At 33.8% G+C, this 17897-nt stretch overlaps 1 protein-coding gene across 1 annotated transcript in view; it reads left to right on the top strand.

Annotated features, from left to right (window-relative positions):
- The first annotated feature begins 204 nt into the window (after positions 1 to 204).
- The window catches only part of LOC143233868 (ecdysone receptor-like), a 98170-nt gene continuing 80477 nt past the window's right edge, over positions 205 to 17897 (top strand). Inside the window, exon 1 of the mRNA XM_076470688.1 lies at positions 205 to 778. The gene's annotated coding sequence lies outside the window, so the exon portion shown is untranslated. The remainder of the gene's footprint in view (positions 779 to 17897) is intronic.

The raw sequence follows: 17897 nt of genomic DNA, 5'->3' as shown, positions 1-17897 counted from the left end.
AGTTTGAAGACAGTTAATAAAATAAGGTTGTTTATCAACTAACCATTAATATTTATATTATGATACTACTTATTTAAAACCTTTCTTTATTTAAGAAATGAATTATTTTTTTGCTTCAAATAACGGTTAACACATTTATCCTTTCACAGAGGGCAGCATTTACAATTTACTAGGCAAACACTTTATGCTGATTGGTTTACGATTACACCTCTTCGAGACCTTCTGAGCTGCTGCAGCCTGCTGGCCTACTTAGGGACTCTGTAATGACAGGACGCGTGCGCACGCGCAAATTCAGTATAGCAAAATCGCACATGGTAAGGTTGTAACTAGGTTCAGGCATTTGGCCAGCCTTGGTCTTGAGTAAAACAGTCGTCTGCCTCACCCGTCCTTGATGTCGTTCGCAGACTGCGGATCCCATTGCAAACATTATTTCAAGAAAATTTTAGTTAATTGACTATAAGGGTAAAAGATGTTTAAAGTTTTAAATGCTGAATATGCTTCAGATAATCTATTTTGAATTTAGTTTATCAAGTCTTTGCATGCCAGACATACTGTAGTGAGTCGTTCGAGGGACCATCCACCCATATAACCAAACTTACTCTTATTAACCAACTCTTTGGTGTTGCAGTGTTGAGACTAATCACGTGACGTTGTAGGTAGAGCTAATCAGTATCGTTTGACCAACTTTCTCCAGTCAACTTAGAGACTAGAGGTCACTCAGGCAGTAGATTTTGCCTGCGAATACCTCTAGTTATTGTTTGCTGTCGGTTGTGAACTGGTAAGTTCTATTTGATTTAATTACACATACGTCAGCTTTCAGTTAATTATTGAAACTTATAAAAAGTATTCAAGTTTTAAATCATCCAATTAACGACACACCTGAATTTTATGAGACTGCAATCACAACCAATCACAAAGGATTAAACTTTAAACTGTTTGAATGGAATTTTAGGCAGAATAGACGCAGTAGGTTTGAGAACTAAACCTACTAAACTTTAAACTGTTTTAAATTCTTTATTTACTCACTAAAAACCTAAAAACACTCTCGTTAAAGTTTTTTGTTGTTGTTGGTTAGATCTAGATTGATAAACATATAATAAGTTGTATATTCTTTTAACTTTAAGGCTATTTAGTTTATAAGCCGGTTTAGAGATGTGATGATTTGTTGATACAGAATAAGTAACTGGTGTACGTGATATAAATTAAAGAATTTATTTGATGATATAATTATTTCGCCAAAATCTTTGAAGTCGTACTTCTAACATCTCAAATATAACGTTTTTTGTTTTGTTTTTATAAATGAATGTCTAAATGTCTTTTCTCAATTCTCGTAAAAATTATAGATCGTCGATTAAAATAGTTTAGGGATACTGAAGTCACTCCAATAACAGGTATTACAACAAGTATTACCTCTTAATATGAAGATCCGTGTTGAAGTATACTGAGGAGAAACTCACTTATAAGTATTGCAAATTTATACGTAACTCGTAGAAGTAAATCCCAAGAAGGTAGTTTGCTTAATTGTCTAAAACAAAGTATACTTGTTACTGAATCAACCACCACGTGTTACCAATATGGTAGACACCAACAAGTAGCATGAAACTGATTCGGAAACTAACTGTACATATATCTTTATATTATGTCTTATCTTTACAGTAAACATGTTTACAAATGAAACACACCACAGGTGTAAAAAGGTCGTAGCTATTTGGAAAAAAAAAAAGAGTGATTTTTCAACAGTTAGTGTTTATATGTTATTAACAAATAATTTGTATAAATTTATTAACTTACTTTCACCACAAAATATTCATCTGTGGTATACAATTTGGATTAAGAGTTCATTCCACACACATACACGCCAGTGGATGTAATTTGACACTAAGTGTATGTGTTGCATATATAGAGTACCGCCTCTTTTAATTTGTACCCTCCCATGACGGCTCAGCTCGAGGGCTTATAACGTTAACATTTGAGTTTGATTCTAGTGGTGGTGCAGCAAACATAGTCGTCCATTGTGCTGTTTTGGACAAATGTAACACAAGACAAACCTTTGAAATTCACTTTATTAATACAGAACTGAAATAATAATGAACAAATAATTTTTCATTATTTTATCCGACAGGAAAATTTATGGAGAAAAGATCCTGGGCCTTGAGTAATTCAAAGTGGAAAACTTATTTTATGTTACACTTATTAATGACGTGTTATGCAGAGAAGGGGCAAAATTCCGGGTTGTGTATAAAGCATATAGTATTCCTACAGTTCTGTATTGTTTGTCTGTAAAACAGAATAAAATTACCAAGTTTAAAAGTTGTATTGAACTATACTTGTACTTTGTCTGAACTACTTGGTTTACTATTAGCGTCAATATGTCTAGTTCGGAAACTTTTGGTTATATTATGATATACACTAAGAATTATGTTTTTTCTGACCAATATCAACAAGTATGGTTGATAATCTTGTGGTAATAATGAGATATGCACAAGGATAATGTTTGGCCGGCCAATATCAGTATGTGTTAATAAGTCTCATTTTGAGGTGTTCAGTGTTTATAAACATTTTTATAATGACGTCATGAAGAATATATGAAAAACGTTGTTTTATTTTAACTCAGTAAAATCGCCTCTCTATTTACCTAAATAACCATGATCATTGGCAGCCCATCTTATTCTTCTAAAAGTGGATTTTCAAAGCTTACATTTATTTGCGTTTAATGTTTAAATCCGATAAACCAGATAACCGTTCTTAAGTTATATACTTCAACCAACGATTGATCATTAGGACATATTAGTATGTAGTAAGACTTATATTTCTATATACCTTTTCGCAATATACTATTTTTATATATGTAAAATACATATAAATAATCGCACTTTTAACGAGATTGTTGTTTCCAAATCAAACTAATTTAACCACTTTGTTACTTGATTCCATTATAGTATTAGTGTAGTAGCCCTTCCAGATAAAGAGGGTTAAGCAGGTAGTTTTATACCAGGAGACTTGAGATTCTTGGAAAACCAAGCGGATACAGCGAGCAGTTTAGCTCTAAGAAAGGAATTTATGACTAGGACCATACACAAACAGACATAAAAAAAGGATGTGGTCTGTGTATTAGTTATCCTTCGTCTGATTCGAAGTAATATTTTATTTATTTGTTCTTCAATGCTCAAACTGTATGTGGAAATTTGTTTCAGTGACCATTTCCTCACCATAAGTTCTCAAATTTATCTGCCTGGAGGTGAGCTAAAGCTAATTATCCGGATGTTTATGAAGTTATGGATTTGATTACATTGATTGTTCGTTGGAGTCATTGATTTACGTTTAGTTTCCGGAAATTAGAACTGGTAGAGGAAAACGGTGAAACATTTTATATTCCGTAGTAGTCGATTAAGCATGTTTCTTGTGCAGTTGAGAAACATTTGTAGTTTGAAAGACCTAATTCAATATATTTAACTAAATGTGAAAATTAAAAAAGGACCATCTGTTACGTTGTACACTGAGAATTGTGTGGCGGTCATGTTATCGTATTATAGATTGTAATATTTTACTTGGAATAGTATTAATATTACATTGTATGGAAAAGACATTACTTAATGAAAACTTTACAAACAATTATGTGCTATAAAAAGTAGTTTTATGGTTTGTTTAATTCGATAAAAAGGAATTTTCTCTCGTGTTTGGATAAAAGCTTAAAATTAGTTACTTTCTTGAATAAATAAGTAAAACAAACTCTGAAAGGATATTTATTTAATGAGTTTTCCCACTTAGGTAGCTATGTGAATTTAAATAACTGTAGTTTCTATACTATCTGAAAGAGGTATCGTAAACCAGTACGTCCTCCACTAGTATAGCGGTAAGTCTAGGGATTTACGACGCTAAAATCAGAGGTTCCATTCCCCTTGGTGGACTCAGCAGATAGCCTGATGTGGCTTTGCTATGAGAAACCATACACATACATCGTAAACCAGTAACTGCTAGACATTACGATACTGTATTCATATACTTTGAAAAGTTTGGAAACACTACAGTTATTACTTGGTTAATATTAGTTCTTACAATAGTGATGTTACAGAAACAGTTCCTATGCGATGTGTATGAGAGTCGCGGGTTTGACTCTGAATGTGTTTTTTTTTTTTAATCAAGCAGGTGTCTAAAAGTAACTCTCAAAATTTTTTTGGAAAATAAATTTGTTTCTGGTAATAAATTATTAAATGTTAGAAAATGGGTCGGAGAAGAAAGGAAATTCTTGCACATATGCGACTACAGAAGAAGGGATAGTGCTTAGTGTGTGGGTCGGGAAGAATGGTCAGCTTGCTTCAGGGCCTTCCAGATCTTTGCTTTGCTGCTGTACACCGAAATGAAAGATATATTTGTTTGCTGACCACAATTTTTATGTGCCTATACGTTATTCATCTTATATTTTTGTACCCCAAGTTATACCACATTTTCTTACTGCCACCGAAAAGATGGTTATTGTAAGAAGAGTAATTATAACCCTAGTATAAAACTATAAATCCTCTTATATATGTATATATATATAAACATTTTAATATCCGTAGTTCACAAACGCTAGCCGGCCCGGCATGGCCAAGCGTGTTAAGGCGTGCGACTCGTAATCTGAGGGTTGCGGGTTCGCATCCCCGTTGCGCCAAACATGCTCGCCCTTTCAGCATTGGGGGCGTTATGATGTTAGGGTTAATCCCACTATTTGTTGGTAAAAGAGTATCCCAAGAGTTAGCGGTGAGTGGTGATGACTAGCTGCCTTCCATCTAGTCTTACACTACTAAATTAGGGACGGCTAGCACAGATAGCCCTCGAGTAGCTTTGTGCGAAATTCAAAAACAAACAAACAAACACAAACGGTAGCAACGAGTAGATAAATAATCTAATCTTCAGTAAAAGAAATTACTCAAGTTTTTTATTGCTTTATTTGTTGTTTATTAATTATATTTCGTCGATGTACATTTTTCTAAAATCTTTAGCTTTTTCCTTTCCGAACATTCTTTGCATTTTGTTTATGTCACCAAGAGCGTTTGAATTCAGGGGCTATTTGCTAGATATATATCTAGTGTGTGTGTTTATATATATGTGGTGTTTTATCTTAGTTTAAATCCGGTTTCCGATCTTAAAATATATCTGGGCCACAGGAAATGTTATTAAAAATTAGAAGTTACAAAATAATTATGTTTGAAACATTTGAATGCTGAAGAAATTGCAAATGTAAATACTATGTTTCAGGTGTTAATGAATTGACAGTTATGTTACAAATACGCACTAATTCACAGTTTCACAGTGATATACATAACGTTAATAGATTATTATCCATGAGAGAGCAATAGCTTGGATAATCATCCTGGTGGAATGAAAGCCTAAACATTATTATAATTTAAATGTATTTGTTACACAGTGTGAAACTGTTCTTGTTGGTTCTAAGTGATATTCCTTCTTTAAATGGAGAAAACTAACCTTGTATTAGCCTTGAGCACCGAAAGCGGCAATCAAAAGAACCCTAAAGTGTTTGTGGATTAGGAAGGGGGATAGTTCTATATACTATGTATATATAATATGGTAGGTTCTGTTGCGTCATCAACGGAAGTAGGTCAACTCTTGCCGCTTTTTTGCGTCACAATAAAATACAAGTAATTAAATTCACATAAAATTAGGGACGGCTAGCGCAGATAGCCCTCGTGTAGCTTTGCGCGAAATTAAAAAACAAACAAACCTATACTATGTTCCCCGCTGGTACAGCGATAAGTCTACGGATTTACAACGCTAAAATCAGGGGTCCGATTCCACTCTTGCTTGCTATAAGAAAAATACACACGCCTATGCGATTAGAGTACATTTTGATTTATACTGGGTGACACCTAACGCATTATTGCTATTGCCATCTGGTGCCTGTATAACAGCTACTAGTTCATTATCTCTTAGATTGTCTTTTGGTCACGAAGTCTTTGTCTGCATTTGTATAACTACGTATCTATTGACTTATGTCAAGAACAATCATTTAGTGTGCTGACAATATTTTATATATAAAAATAAAAACGTATGATGTACTTAGTATTTATGTCAGCCATAATGGGTTTAACTGTTGCCTTGTATTAAAATATATATATATGCTTTTGAACTTAATACTGATTGCTTTATGGTTTTAATCAATGAGAAATTAAGCAATTTGACTAGGATATCTATTTCTAGTAATGTTAACAGTTGTTGGAAACACCGTAGTTATGTTAACAGAAAATCTTAGTCTTTCATATTCACACGTTATTTGTGTATGGAAAATAATAACGTGTCTCTGTCAACCAGTCGTGTTTCATTGGCTTTGACAAACCTATCACTTTTTACGTTGTAATAGCGCCACAAAGTCTGCGTCATCTACTTTATGCATGTACGTAAGTAAAATACCACTTGAGCGCTAAAAAGAAACAAAAATGCTTTGTGGTTGATCATTTCGTTGATTGTTAAGGTGACTTGTAATATAAAGGAACATCACGGTCAGTTATAGTAACCCACTTCTTTACATCATACTCATAATTTACCGGCATTTTATACACGTTGTGCATTGAAGAATTTAAAGTCTGTTTATGTACTACTAAATAAATCACAGGAGAAAAGTTTGTCAAACCATATGTTATCGGTTTGGTTCTTGGAGTATCAGTTAATTGTTTAGGTTTTTGCACAGTTTAATTCCAGCTGTGTGACACTTTCTTTCAGATAGTAAGCGAGGAAACAGATAATAAAATAGGTCTTACGTGTGCATCCGTCCTTTGTAAAGTATTCTAACACCTGATAAAACCGTGTTTCTTCCTAGTTGTATGCACTTCTCTATATAATTACTGATTTTTGAGGACATGATTTTTTTTTATTACTAACACTTCAGGATTTTGTTCATAAATCAGAAGTTTCATACTTTGTTAAAACAAAAACGAAATGTTTGAACTGAAAGGAAAGGGAGAGAAAATAATACGCAAATATAACATAATGAAATATATTTTAGAACTTTGTTAAAACGTCAATATTCTGGAAGACTGGTGGTGTACTCCGTTGATTGGACCTTTTGAAACCGTCTGCTTGAAATATAGTCTCATAAAATCACAACATCAATAATAATAATAAAACGAAAATGCGACTAAATCCGGTGAGATGAATCAAGATATAGTGATTTTATTAGTCGGAAGAATCGTCATCTATGGAACAAGTGTCGGTGGTATGTCATAATCGTTGTTTTGAAACAGAAGAACTAATAAACTGTTATTTCCCAGAAGTGAACAGGTAGATTAGTGTTTAAAATTTATGTGTCCAAGGCTAGTGGTGAAAAAGCAGTAGGAAAGACCTTTAGATAACTCCTTGCCGTCTCACCAACCGTGTACCTTACTATTGACGAGTTTAGCAGCGCAAGAGCAGTAGAGAGTGTATGCACGAAAGTTGCAGTGGATGCTGTTTGTTCATATGACCTAATTCCAAAACTGCACATGCTTGATCTCTATTTTTTATTTTTTATCAAACTGCTCCATTAACCAAGTATTCTTGAATGTGACCCAGAGTCGTGGAACTAGTGTAGCGCGTGAAAGATAATCTTCTAGGCCAAGTCCACGAGAAACAGAGCGTTGTATGGATAATCACTGCGAGATATCAACAGTATAAGCCTACAGATGATAATTAATTTGTTTTTGCATACGATTAAGTTGATTTTGTATTAGAAGAAAGAGCATAATTTTTTCGTAAATTTACAAGAGTTAAAAGGAAGTCTGCTTGTTTTGTTTTGAATTAAGCAGCTACACAATGGGCTATCTGTGCTCTGCCCACCACAGGTATAAACCCGGTTTTTTGTGTTTGAGTCCGCATACATACCACTGAACCACTGAGGGGCTATATAAAGAAGTAACTATTAGCAACAACATAAAGAGTACTGAATAAAAGATCCAGTGCATGAAATTCCAAATTTAAACAAATTGCACTGTGTTCTGATGTCTTTACTGTAATACAACTTTTTGTTTTTTGTCACATTAAATGCTTAAACAATACTTAGTGAATTTTAGTATAAATTTACTATTAGGGGTCGCTCTGGGCAGATAGTCTATTTTGTAGCTTTTCACAAAAAATATGAAAACAAAAACAACAACATACTTAAACTTATGACTTTAGGAATCGCTGACATCAGATATCGCTAGTTCCTGTTTACATTAAGATTATGATAGCGATAGATACCTAGTGACATGTCGTTGCTCCGTCGCTACTGGCCTGCGTGGTCAGGGGGTTAAGGCATTCGACTCGTAATCTGAGAGTCGAGGGTTCGAATCACCGTCACACCAAACATGCTCGCCCTTTCAGCCGTGGGGATGTTATAATGTTACAGTCAATCTCATTATTCGTTGGTAAAAGAGTAGCTCAAGAGTTGACGATGGGTGGTGATGACTAACTGCCTTTCCTCTAGTCTTATACTGCTAAAGTAGGGACGGCTAGCGCAGATAGCCCTGGTGTAGCTTTGCGCGAAATTCAAAACAAACCAAATAGTCGTTATCGAATTTAAAACAGTTTAAACTAAGGCGGAAATGTTCGAATTCTTTTTAACTGTATACATGCCAAAGATAGAATCAGAATTCTCCATTGGTCGGTTAGCCTTGTGTGATATTGCACATCACTCATTCTTGTCGACCTTAGCTGAGCCAGTTACTCTGCGTTTGAGCAATCGATTCTTTGATGGCTGTGAGCTTGTATTAAGTGTTTGAACATAAGCAACAACGAGTTTCGTGCCCTGCTTGTCGCTCATCGAGACACGAGACAGACACGTAAGAATGATAAAGTGAATTTCATTTTGTAATACATTATAAACAGAAAATGTCTTCTTCGCATCGAAAGAATTTTTACTATTCACACATTCAAATTATTTGATAATGCATTTCAGAATAAAAATATTTTAATAGATGTACTTTGTATTTGATTTGTTTATAAATTTAGCCGCCAGAGGGCGGGTAAAAGCCGCGAGCGTGTTCTGATCCGTGTTGCCAAAAACTGGAAAAACCAGTATCCTTGTCCTCAATATAAGTTATAAAGATGTTTAGTACTGTTGTGTTTATCTGACAAAAATATCAGAGTTAATAGGCAAAGTCTGTTTTCTTCAGCAAAATCTCATGCACATTTTCTTATTATTATATTTTAATATAACATTATAAGATTTGTTTGTTGAGATTCAAAATTCTTTACTAAATTCAGTTGCAACTGTTTTCAACGTAGCTTTTTCATATAATTTTCTTTTTAATGTGTAAAATATAAAATTAGTTCTAATTCAGAGCAGCATGCTGTGCCGCAAGTGAACTCCATCCTTTAAAAAAAATCAAATTATGTTTGATATTAACAACTGTAGAGAACATATCGATCGACTTGACAGAAATAGATAGCACGTTTAGCCAGCTATCATGATGGTTTGTTTCTCTGTCAAGAATTTTATTTTAACTATAGAAAAACACAGAGTGTGATCTATAAAACGTAGTCTCGCTAATGATGATTGTTTCTTACAGATAGGTACTTATGTGTTGTATCGTAAAGTGTGTAATGTGTTTGTCTTCAAAACTTGTGAATGTCTAAAGCCAAATCATTTCCATAATATGAACACCCTCGAAATTTTAAGTAGCGTCCGAATAGGGGGGGGGGGGAGCATGTAGGTTAATTTGCCCAAAACCTTCTGAGATGTGCGGGAGGCTCAAAGGATCTACCAAAAATTATACAAATATAGTACGAAAAGGGAACTTGTAATAATTAGTAGAAAATCTGTGACAGTGATAAGAACAATACCAAATTCTCAATCGGAAATATATTTTCAAGTCCCTAGTATATTCGGCAGTTTTTAAACTCCTCTCTTGGAACTGACTTCACACTAAATGATATATAATTAAAACAGTTTTAAAAATTCGTATAGTGAATGAGTAGAACAATGTACTGACAAAATTATAACAAGTTAGGGCTAACATTAAAAACTTATTAGCTTTATTCCTGCTGCATGTTAAAGTTTCCCGCTATTTAACCTTACTAATATATTATAATTGACTATTGTTATTTCAGTAAAATTTCAGTTTGACTCTGAATGTGTTTTTTTTTTTTAATCAAGCAGGTGTCTAAAAGTAACTCTCAAAATTTTTTTGGAAAATAAATTTGTTTCTGGTAATAGATTATTAAATGTTAGAAAATGGGTCGGAGAAGAAAGGAAATTCTTACACATATGCGACTACAGAAGAAGGGATAGTGCTTAGTGTGTGGGTCGGGAAGAATGGTCAGCTTGCTTCAGGGCCTTCCAGATCTTTGCTTTGCTTTGTGTATACCGAAATGAAAGATATATTTGTTTGCTGACCACAATTTTTATGTGCCTATACGTTATTCATCTTATATTTTTGTACCCCAAGTTATACCACATCTTCTTACTGCCACCGAAAAGATGGTTATTGTAAGAAGAGTAATTATAACCCTAGTATAAAACTATAAATCCTCTTATATATGTATATATATATAAACATTTTAATATCCGTAGTTCACAAACGCTAGCCGGCCCGGCATGGCCAAGCGTGTTAAGGCGTGCGACTCGTAATCTGAGGGTTGCGGGTTCGCATCCCCGTTGCGCCAAACATGCTCGCCCTTTCAGCATTGGGGGCGTTATGATGTTAGGGTCAATCCTACTATTCGTTGGTAAAAGAGTAGCCTAAGAGTTGGCGGTAGGTGGTGATGACTAGCTGCCTTCCATCTAGTCTTACACTGCTAAATTAGGGACGGCTAGCACAGATAGCCCTCGAGTAGCTTTGTGCGAAATTCAAAAACAAACAAACAAACACAAACGGTAGCAACGAGTAGATAAAAAATCTAATCTTCAGTAAAAGAAATTACTCAAGTTTTTTATTGCTTTATTTGTTGTTTATTAATTATATTTCGTCGATGTACATTTTTCTAAAATCTTTAGCTTTTTCCTTTCCGAACATTCTTTGCATTTTGTTTATATCACCAAGAGCGTTTGAATTCAGGGGCTATTTGCTAGATATATATCTAGTGTGTGTGTTTATATATATGTGGTATTTTATCTTAGTTTAAATCCGGTTTCCGATCTTAAAATACATCTGGGCCACAGGAAATGTTATTAAAAATTAGAAGTTACAAAATAATTATGTTTGAAACATTTGAATGCTGAAGAAATTGCAAATGTAAATACTATGTTTCAGGTGTTAATGAATTGACAGTTATGTTACAAATACGCACTAATTCACAGTTTCACAGTGATATACATAACGTTAATACATTATTATTCATGAGAGAGCAATAGCTTGGATAATCATCCTGGTGGAATGAAAGCCTAAACATTATTATAATTTAAATGTATTTGTTACACAGTGTAAAACTGTTCTTGTTGGTTCTAAGTGATATTCCTTCTTTAAATGGAGAAAACTAACCTTGTATTAGCCTTGAGCACCGAAAGCGGCAATCAAAAGAAGCCTAAAGTGTTTGTGGATTAGGAAGGGGGATAGTTCTATATACTATGTATACTATGTATATATAATATGGTAGGGTTCTGTTGCGTCATCAACGGAAGTAGGTCAACTCTTGCCGCTTTTTTGCGTCACAATAAAATACAAGTAATTAAATTCACAGAAAAGCAGCTCCGGTGGAAGGTTGGGAGTATAACAGCTACTTAAATACTTCTGTTCTTCAAGATTATGAACAAAAACCAACACGGGATGTTATACATTATCTTATAAAGTCTTTATTGTGGATTTACTAAGAAAAATGCGCATTGTTATTTTCATGAAATTTTGAGAGACCCACGTTAACTGATGCATTCGTATTAACCCATATATTTATGCTTCGATGTTACGATGTTATAAAAAAATATTTTCAGACATTTTCTATTTTAACTTCTATATTATTATTTGGGGGGTCGGGTGTGAAGTTTCGGTTCAGATACTTAAGCACATAGAAACCAAATTTCAGGTACAGTTATTTTAACTAGTGTTTTATTCTTGCGAATATATGAAAACAGCTGAGAGGAAAATCATACGTTTTCTACAACCTTTATGTTTGTGACCATACAACTTATAGAGCTAACCTTGTTTCCAAAAGAGAAAGAATACACTGATTGATTTTCCACCCACCCTTTCCCTTCCTATCCAAATGTCATTGTTTCTTGTCCTTGAGCTTAAGGCAACATCTTGACCATCTGGATCTTACAACCCCAGCGATTTTGTTAGCGGACTTTGTTCCTCCTTCATGTATTTCCTGTCCAAACTCAAGGTTACTCACTAAAGACGCCATGTCTTTCAAGCTTAACCCTTTCCAGGTTAGTAATCCCTTTCGTGACCATAGAGCGAAACCGTTGGTTCTCTAGTATGAATGATGTACGGTCGTTTCTTAACGATGTAGGCCATATCGTTGGCTGACAGGAATAAAATAAAAATATGGCTTTCAGCGAGTTAGTTAATTGACTTAATGCAGACGTGAAAATAGGACTCGCTGTTATAAACCGACTTGTGTAAACATAAATATCTAATTTTATTTGGTGTATTTGGGTCAGTGAGTAGATTATATTTGGTACTTCAATATGTGTATCTTACATGATATTTGATGATACACCGACAATAAAATGTTTTATTTCTTCATCCATAAAGTATAGTTTGTAGTACTAGGAAAGCGATCCTCACTGCCTCTGCATTAAGTCTGAGGGTCACATCATTAAAAGCCGGGTCTCGAAATTCGTGGTGAGAAAAGCACAGAAAGCCCATTGTGTAGTTTTGTCTTTAACACAATAAAATAAATACTTTGGTGGTTTATTATTTAAGTATCGTGAAGGGAATACCAATGACAAAGAGACAGCAAGCAAGATTTATGTTTGGTATGGTTTAAGTTCACACAAAACTACACGAGGGTAATCTGCCTAGCCATCCTTAATTTAGTAGTGTAAGGCTAGAGGGAAGGCAGCTAGTCGACAACATCCACCATTAATTCTTAGATTACTCTTTTACCAACGAATATGGGAGTAATTGTTATATTATAATGCTACAAGAATGAGTATGTTTAGTATTCGAAGTCAGCTAGCAAGTAAAACGCCCTAACCGCCTGGCCATGCTGGGCTCCAAGATTTACATAAACGAGCTTTAGCTTTACTTATCACGTCGAAATTAAACAATGGAACGGTGATATATCCAGATAGCTTTATTAGGAACAATATGTATGTATCTACTTAACAAAATGAGATATATATATGTGTGTGTACTTAATGAATAAAATGTGTGTACGTACTTAACAAACCAGATGTCTGTATATCCTTTTTAATGAATAAGATGTGAGTATACTAAACGAAATCATGTAGTTTCTCTTGTGCTTAACTGTGATTAGAAGTTTGTATGATGACGAACTAAAACAGTTATTCAAAAAGGATATTACAGATAGGTGGTAAGGGACATTTCAAGTGAACTTGTGTCTTTTATCGATATAGTTTGAAACAAATCGCTGTTATTACATTGATTAACGTCTTGTAAAAACGAAATGACATTACATAAAATTCAGGTCTGTTTGTCAACGATGACGGACTTGGATTTTAGATGGACTTCTTCAATTATTGTTTATTTAACGTTTTATGAAAGTCGAAACGAAGAGCCTAACAGCAGTATAAGTCATTTCATATTCAGTACAACGCCATGCAAACAATATCAGTTGCAATTATAGTTCACTTTAAAATTAAATCTTTAGTAACTTGTTCTAGTGTTGAAACATATTTACGAAAACGTGCAAAAAAAGGTAATGAATTTGTATATGCATCGAGCCAGTAATTTATGACGTGCCACTCGTACAGTACCATGTAATTTTTACTCTCCTTAATATTGTTGTGTTAAAATGCTAATTTAATTAGAAAGTTCGTGGGTTTTGTTGAACATCTTTAAAACCAACAGGTCGCTATATATAATTACATATTATGTGAATCACACGGTTTGATTTTGGGCGTAGTTTTAAGGTTATGGAGCAAATGTAGAATTCTTTAACATTGGCACTTCTTATACATGGACTTCCGGTTATAACGGTATTAATACAAGTGACATACGTGATAATGCAGAGTTGGTAAAAAACATCTCATAGAAATTTTAAACACGAAAAAAAATTATCATTCGAATTACTATAATTATTATATATTATATATAATTATTACTGGTGCCTTTTTTTCAGGATTGGTTCAAATCGTATTCTCTGACTAAAAGTATCAAAGACTTTCTACAATCACTTAGTAGGCGTTGATGGGCGTTACATGTGCTGAATTTTGCATATACAGAACGGAAAATTCACAACGGATACACGTGATAAACTCGTGCTCTACTTTCCTTTCCTATTTTATAGTTGATTGATACTAACATATATTCCTGTAAGTTCTAGGTCGGTTATGTAAGAGCTCCACATTGCTAAACAGGCTATGTGGTAAGAGATTTGATACTGACATATATTCCTATAAGTTCTAGGTCGGTCATGTAGGAGCTCCACATTGCTAAACAGGCTATGTGGTAAGAGATTTGATACTGACATATATTCCTATAAGTTCTAGGTCGGTCATGTATGAGCTCCACATTGTTAAACAGGCTATGTGGTAGTAGATTTGATACTAACATATATTCCTGCAAGTTGTATGTCGGTCACGTGGGAGCTCCACATTGATAAACAGGCTATGTGGTAGTAGATTTGATACTAGTATATATTCCTGCAAGTTCTAGGTCGGTCATGTAGGAGCTTCATAGGCTATATGGTAGTAAATTTGATATTAACATATATTCCTGTAAGTTCTAGGTCGTTCACGTAGGAGCTCCACGTTGATAAACAGGCTGTGTGGTAGTAGATTTGATACTAACATATATTCCTACAAGTTGTATGTCGGTCATGCAGCTACACTGGTAAACAGGTTGCATGTGCATCTATGTTACAGGCCTAGGGGTTATAGAAATCATACACGTATGATCACCTTTAATGGGCTAGCAGTAAACTGTTTAGACGCATTCAACAGTTTTAGGCTATTAGGTCATTTTCAAGTCCCGGTTCCGCTAAGATTTAGGTCATCTACCCATTTTTTATCTTCTGGTTTAAGCGACTGGTTTTTCACACATACAAGCGCTAGCTGTTAAGGTATGATGATCTCATTTAGAGTTTATTTTTGAATGTTCTTATACGTGTGTTTTACATACAACTCTCAGTTAACCAGCTAGCAGTAACTCATTTGAACTGATTGAGCATTAAGTCACATTTAATGTAATTTTTAAATTTCTAATGGAACGGATACACGCACTATCTGTTTATATACACAGCTAAAGTAATTATGAAAACAAAGTTTTGTCGAAAGCTTGAAGTGGATTGAAAAAAGTCACCACTTAAGTGCATATAATTATGATGAGTCATACCTTTAGCACATTCTTAGTGTTAGGATTAAAGCCACATGTAAGATTTTAATTTTCTAACCAAGGAAATGTTTTGCTGTATAAATAACTAATGTTGAAGAAAGCATTAACAAGTCGAAACATGGCAGTCATCACCGCCCACTAAATTTTGATCGTTCTTATTTCCTTCCAAGAACACACTTATTTGCACGTTTATCTCACTTATTTAAAGAAAAAATTCTACGTGATTTTACACTGTGGTTGCTCGAATTACATGTAATTTTTTGTGCATAGCACACTTAACACTTACTGTATTTAAACTTTAGAATGCCATGTTGTGTGTATTTAGGCGTTAGAGTTCTATATTGTATGTATCTATGCTTGAGAGTGCCTTACTTTGTGTATTTAGGCTATAGAGCGAATTACAGAGTATGTCTTCATGTTGACACGTGAGGATATCAGTCTGTTGGGCCAAAGTTCAAATAAAGCAGAGTTCGCAAACGAACCGTAATTAAGTGATATAAACTATATATGAACTAACATTTTAAACTCAAATAATATAAACTTCTACATAAAACGTAAACTAATAACTTTTACCAAAGAACCGCAATAAAGAAAGGCTATATATAGAATACTGCATTTCAAAGTGTTTGTATATCATTAAAAGTTCGAAACCAAATTATACAAAAAAAATTATAGATCTTAATTTCCAGTTTCTTATGTTTGTTATTGAAGCTTTTAGTAAATCAAGTAACTCAGCAGCCTTGTATTTCTAAATAGTTTTGTATTAATTTATTTTTAATAGGTAACTATTTCGCTCTTCAGTCAACAGTGCCCGACTTTAAAATTTTCTGGGTATCTGGTATAGCAATCTACATCAACGACGTTGGAACTTTATTATGCTTCTTTAACCCTTCACTGTTTTGAATATCAAACGTGATATTTAAAGCCAATGCGTTAAAAATGGATTTTGTGAAATAAAGTGTACGATTTATTCTATAGTTGTTACTAGACGTATGAGGCGAATGTAATTTTTCCTTTCAAATTACTATATCATAGACAAATATCACGCAACTGGCAATGAAGATGTAATACTCTAGAATGTTAAGCAATGATGACAATCAGTCATTCACGATCTTCAGGTTTTGTAAACGTCACAGTCATGAGCATACTATAATTAATAAATGTAGAAAAAGTTTTCAGTCTAAATTATGTAGTTCATAGAATGACTCAAAATGCGTCACAGACTAATCTTGAATTTGCGTCTAATAGCGAAAGGCTTAAAGTATCATATTAAACATGATACATACAAGTCAACTTTCATACATTAGTATTAGTTTTGTAAATCATTATAAAAGAGTATAACTTTCCTTATCCTACATCTCTTGCTAATGTAGTTTAGCAGAAATGTGCAGAGGACAATAAAAGGGTACTTTTGAAACATCGTCAGGGAATACTGGGTTTTTGAAGGTTATGGGAAACTATGAGTTGCCTAAGACATAAATAGGATAAAAATACACATGAAGCAAGTAGATCCTGTTTTATTCCTATTCAGGTAGTCTTACGATCTAAAACTAAGCAGTGCATATTAGAATTATTCATTTTACTGTAGAATTCTACAAGACTTAATTTATTTTAACCGAATATTCTTTTTTCATACTAATTACTCGTATTTAAACAGGTGTAGGATCTATGTGTCTTTTCATAATTATGGAAATTTTTATGACAGATAAAAAGAGCACTTTTGGAACACGAGGGCAAAGAAATGAGGGGCTTGAGCCGTCCCAACTATCTTTCTGTGCACGTCACTATTGTACAGTTCTTACTGTCAGTCTCAGTAATTTTCATGCACAAAAGTTTGAGTATATGTGAAATTCTTATTGTTTTAAAGCCATCTAATATTTTGCTGTATTTGTTATTCAATATTCATTTTTTGTATTTAAATTTACTTTCACAATACAATTAAATTATTCAAAAATTTTTTTTGAATTATGTTATGCGGGTCATGGTAACTAGTACCTGTAAAGTCGCCAATGTTTATCTTCATTTTATTATTGATAGGTTAATGTGTAATCATAATCAGACAAGCCTGGTAAGTATGCTACCATTTAAACGTCTCATACATAATGGTGGTATAGAATCCCCAAATGAGTACTATTAGTCCAGTGTTAGTAAACTTATTTTCTTTACGCTTGGTTGTTTGAAATTAAGCACAAAAATATACAATGGGTTATCTCTGCTCTGCCCACCATGGGCATCGAAACCCGGTTTATAGCGGTGTGAGTCTACAGACTCACCGCTGTGCTACTAGGGGACTTTTTGTACACATTTTTAAACTCAACATTTATTTCACTACATTATTTTGAGATGCATGTTTCATCATTCGCTCTTTTGACAATAAAATGAAAAAAAAAATAAAAAGTTTGAATTTTTGTACACTTCCTTATAGCACAAGGTGCAATTTTTGTGAAAACGTTATAATTGACCTTCAATATTTTCATTCATGTAAAA

Source organism: Tachypleus tridentatus, chromosome 12 (assembly GCF_004210375.1).
Source record: "Tachypleus tridentatus isolate NWPU-2018 chromosome 12, ASM421037v1, whole genome shotgun sequence".
Classification (NCBI taxonomy): Eukaryota; Metazoa; Arthropoda; class Merostomata; order Xiphosura; family Limulidae; genus Tachypleus; species Tachypleus tridentatus.
Note: the sequence above shows the minus strand (reverse complement) of the source record. Positions and strands in the feature narration are given on the sequence as shown.